This window comes from Rhagoletis pomonella, unplaced genomic scaffold, assembly GCF_013731165.1.
Source record: "Rhagoletis pomonella isolate Grant_MI unplaced genomic scaffold, Rhpom_1.0 Rhpom_scaffold_00008, whole genome shotgun sequence".
NCBI lineage: Eukaryota > Metazoa > Arthropoda > Insecta > Diptera > Tephritidae > Rhagoletis > Rhagoletis pomonella.
This window is the reverse complement of record NW_023458562.1, coordinates 18,829,995-18,835,254: the sequence shown is the minus strand read 5'-3', so window position 1 is coordinate 18,835,254 and position 5,260 is coordinate 18,829,995. Positions and strand designations below refer to the sequence as shown.

Sequence of the window (5,260 nt, the reverse complement as noted above, 5' to 3'; positions counted from 1 at the left end):
TTGTCGGTATTGTTTGTCAAGCTGCGGTTCGAGAACTATCAAAAAAATGTGGTGCTTAAAGGTTAGTGATGAAGATCTTATTATCAAAAAATTTGTAAAAAATGGTTTGTTAGTGAAATTCGATTCCCAGTGAAAAGCATTGTATAGGCTTACAAGTATGGAAAGCGCCATTTTGTTTGTTTACATTTGAAAACAGCTGAGATCACCTGATTTTCAATTCTCTCATTCTCCGCACAGAGTTACATTCAAGTTTCAGAAAAAACTTTAAAATGTAAACTGAGAAATATTTTAGAAAAATGTATTTTTATTCATTTGAATTCAATAAAAAAGAAATTAAAAATGCGTGCCAAGTCTTCCATTTCCAATAATAACGATAAATGTGTATGTTCCAGGCAATAATTTAAAATATTTGTGAAACTTATCGTTTTGCGCTAAAATACAACAATGTGTGTAAAATTCGTTGTCATTGCTTCTGTTTTGAATATCATATTCGTGCCTGCCGGTGGAAAAATTAGGTAAATTTGCATTTATTTTTAAGAAAACATATAAATTAATGTATATTTCTTTCCAGAGCGACATATTAGTGCATTGGTAAAGTGCTCTTATCATTCTGTTATAGTCAACTGCAGCCAATCTTCTTTGGACAATAAGTTGTATTGGTGGAGCAGTTTCCTGAGCTTTGGAAGTGTTTGGGCTTGTTCGAGTTGCAATTACAACTGTAGTGTTGCGTGAATAAAGCATCACGTTCGCTGTGAATTTGTAGCAACGTTTTACCAATTAGGATGTTGGAACCGTCTTGCAAATTTTCATCAGCGCTGCAGTTTTTGTGCTTTTATTGCGTGCCTCGAGCAGGCCCTTTATCAGTGAATAGTTGTGGTTGTTGTAGTAGTAGCCGCATTACGAAGCCCGGCCTCAGTCGGTTTTCCATCAACAACAACGACAATAATAACCTGTTTATGCATTCCTGTTTTATTGCATTCCCCTTTCCAAATTAATATTATACTATGTTTAAGGCTCGGTGAAATAAATGAAGCGCTACTGGAGGCAAATTAAAATATCTCCCTCAGCAAAAATGAGACTCTCGCTCATGATGAAAGCATGTTAATAGTTTATTCTTTGAAACATCACCGACATAGTCATATTCTAAAGGTATACATTGATATTTTTCATGTTTATAAATTTTAATTGCTATTTTTATTTGTTTACATATTTGACATTCACCACCAGCATCATCAACGCCATCACCAAATTCAATGCCATCAACACCATCAGCGGCTAGTAACAATGTATACCACAGATTTATGGCGAATTACAAGGAGGCAAAAAACATATACATATGTAGGAATTGTAAAATTCCTAAAATTTTGCAAAGTTTTAAGAAAACTGCATTTTCTTGCACCACTATAACTGACTTCCAATTGTTAATATATATCAAAAGAAAGCTAAAAGGATTACCTTTCCTTTGATTATAAAACCATTTAAATCGCTGGACATTTTTATGCAAATTTCGCAACTTTTGAAATCATCTCTATGTAAGCAGTGGAAAGGTTCTAAAATTTAGCAAAGTTGTAAGAAAACTGCATTTTCTTGAACCACTATAAATGATTTCCAATTGTTAATATATATCAAAAGAAAGATAAATCGATTACCTTTCTTTTAATTAAAATACCATTGAATTCGTTTAACATTTTTATGCAAATTTCGCAACTTTTGAAATCATCTATATGTAAGCAGTGGAAAAGTCCTCAAATTTTGTAGTTGTAAGAAAACTGAATTTTCGTAAACCACGATAAATGATTTCCAACTGTTAATATATATCAAAAGAATAGTAAATTGATTAATATATTATTATTATTATTATAGTTTAATATCTTTATACATAGATTTATTTAATATCCCGTTTTGTAGAATGGTTATGATGATGTCTTAGAAACGCTTGCCATAATTGATTATTAATAAAATAAAGGTTTATACTTTAAAAGGATTTTTTATTTCAAATGGATATTCTTTATTTTTTTTTAACTTATTGCTTTTCCACACCACCACTGAGGTTGCAATAAAGGCGCGTTACCGATTTTTTTTTTTTGGGTGTTCGGTTCCCCAGGAGGCCTATTTTCACCCATACTATCTACAAATACGAAGTGCATGCATATAAGAAAATCTAAGAAATATCAAAATTTACGAAATACGAAAAAACTACACAAATCTACTTGGAAAAAACGACTATGACTAATAATAAAATCTAAGAAATAGCAAAATCCACGAAATACAAAAAAACTACACAAATCTCCTTGGAAAAAACGACTATGACTAATAATACTACATACAAGAAAACTACTTTATACAAATTTATATACAATATTTACAAAATCACCCACAGTAAATCCCTTTCTATGAACTGTAATAGAGTATAGCAAAAAAATAAAAAAAATATTGCGACTGTAAATGTAAATGTGTTTTAATTGCGCTGAATTGATTGACAATTAATAAGGAAAATGTGAAAAAGCGGTGATTTTTCTGGAAGTATAAGTGAATTTCAGTACATTTAAAGTTTCTGATACGTCGTTTACTTTTAGATCAGAATTATCAAAATCGACAAATTCAAAGTAGGGGTATGTCTGACGGTGCCACCTTTGTTCGCTGCATCGTGCATATTGGGCAAATGACGTTTTTAAATGCATTTTACATACATACATATGTACCAGTTCAAGATGAAAAAAGAAACCAAAATTAGTAATTTTTTTATGAATGTAGTTAAAAAAGTTCACAGAGGAAATGCCGGTAATCAATCTATCGGCAATCACATAAAATTTATGTAGGGAAATTTAGATGTCAACAGAATAATAACTACAATAAAAACCACCACAGAAGTGTGAGAAGCAGGCAATTTTTCAATCTGAGCAAAAAATTCTTTAAATGCCGTTGTAAAAAGGTCAATACATTTCTTATAAAATAGTTTGATTTTTGATGGGTGGTATAACTCAGTGAAACGGTTATTAAAGAAAATAAAATTTTTAAAAGTAATAAATAGGAAAAAATGCACTAAAAATGTGAATTTAAATATTTTACCCAAATTCATAAAAAATTAAGAAATTGGTTTTTTTTATAAAAATGTCACTGTACAGAGCTATTTAAATCTATTTTATTTTTTATGAATAACGTCATTAGCATATACCGTTTTTATAAATGAATCTTGTAGCGTCGCGCTATATACATACATAGGTACATATATATATTTAGGCTGGCGAAATATGTACTTTTGCCAACTAATTAAAAAAGCGTATGATTCAATTTAACCACATTAAAAAAGTATTTAAATATTTTATGGCGCAACACAGCAACACTTTTTGTTTCACGAAACCCTTGAATACGAGCCTGTCATCTATTTCTTCTATTTCGACATTTCGCTATTTTACATTTCTTTCATTTAACGTCATTCGCATTGTCACATTTCTCAAATTCGTTTTTGCTTCGACATTCTGCTATTTCATAATTATTTCATTCTCATGTCATCCATCTTCCATTTCTTACCTTCCATTGCCGTTCGCATCGTCGAACGTGCCTGTCAAACACTGCCGCCATCATGCTTTTCAGTTTGGCAGGCACGTCCGCTGTTTGGCAGGCACGTCCGTTGTTAGAAAGAGAATAGACAAAAAGGGGCATAGGATTCCATACTTGTAAGTATATACGATGGTGAAAAGTTAAGTCTCATTCGGCGGTAAACTTGACATTTTTGAACTGAAAATCGAAGGGTAACTGCCGAACGAAGGTCAATTCGTTGCTGTGAAAACAGCCCGAAAATTGTCGTTAACTGGTTACAGAATGAAAAAAATAATGAAAATATGCTTGGATCATGATTCAATAATGAAAGGTTTTGTAAGAAAAACTTTCTCTCGCTCTAATTTTATCAATGACACTCCCACCATACTCCTAAAAACAAAAACAGTGATATTTCTTTTCCAAATATCTTTGCAAGTTTTAAGAACATTTTTAAATTGTTAGTAGTGAAATTTTTACTTTTTAAATTTGAAGAAATGTTTGTTCTTTATTCGCTGGCGCCAACAAGACAAAATGTGTGAGCATCGTTGGACTACAGAAATTCAATGTAGGCTAAAGAGACGAAATTCTCTTAAATGCCGAAATATATTTGTCGATATTCGTGGAGACCTCTTGATTCTGCCAAGTCGCTGTAAAGTAAAGCATGCAATGGTTTTGGTAAATGAACCAACGAAGGTATTTAGGTATTGTCCTCCACAACACACTCCTGGTGTCTCCGAATGAGGCTTTGACGCAATATAATATTGCCAAACCGCATCCATAGGCCCAATCGTCACACGACAGCTCGGTTTAGTCAATGGCGCGATGTATGTAATTGCACACTTAAAAGGTTTACGCACGAGGCGAATGTTGGCTGGCGACCAACTTTGTTGAAAGCGATTAGTTGAAAGTAGAATGCAAAGTTGAACAATGCAAACGCCTTTTTATGGCGAATATTTTTATATTTTTTTATATTTTGATATTTTTAATCATTCAAATTTTTTTTTCGGGCAACCCGGCGAATGGTTAATATTCTGTATATTGTTGTATAGTCTCCTCAGAATATTAAAAGTGCGACATCAAAGAATTCGAATTACCATATTCGAAACAATCGAGCCATATCCGCGAAGGAAACGTAAGCTCCAAATTTTTTTATTTGCCGTTTTTTTTTTGTTTAATAAATACTGCATATTTTCCACAAACAAATAGCTTCTTCATATCCATCATCTGTCAAACAAATACAACAAAAAAAAAGCTGAAAGTGGACCATCCATTCTCGAGTTATGCGCCATCTGACGTACGCAAGTTTGGTATATACATAGAAATATTTATTTTCAATAACAATCGGGGGTTATGTTCGATGTAAATAAGCTTGTTTAAATTAAATAATTAAATCAAATTCGTTTTTGTTTTAAAATACCACCATTCACTATTATCCACACCTTTTTATGGAATTTAGCTCCCATTTTAGGAAGTGTGATTGAATTCTTCCCCCTTTTCCCCTGCTTCCATAAACCATCCCTGTGGGTGGGAGTGCCAAATTTTAGAAAAAAGCTACTTACAAAACCTTTAATAATTAAATCATGTGCTTGGATATTGAAAAATAAATAATTAAAAAAACACCAAAAAAAATTTAATCATCTGCCGGTTTTCAAACAAAAAATCTAATCTCGAATCATGATTCAATAATGAAAGGTTTTGTAAGAAAAACTTTCTCTCGCTC

At 32.0% G+C, this 5,260-nt stretch overlaps 1 long non-coding RNA gene across 2 annotated transcripts; it reads left to right on the top strand.

Annotated features, from left to right (window-relative positions):
- The first annotated feature begins 465 nt into the window (after positions 1-465).
- Positions 466-1,537, top strand: LOC118745134. 2 transcript variants are annotated; one of them, XR_004993621.1, is made up of 4 exons: positions 489-515; positions 572-591; positions 1,014-1,149; positions 1,228-1,537. It is a non-coding gene; the product is annotated as an uncharacterized LOC118745134 (long non-coding RNA). The 2 variants fall into 2 exon arrangements; XR_004993620.1 differs by having other exon boundaries at positions 466-515; positions 572-1,149.
- Positions 1,538-5,260: the final 3,723 nt, after the last annotated feature.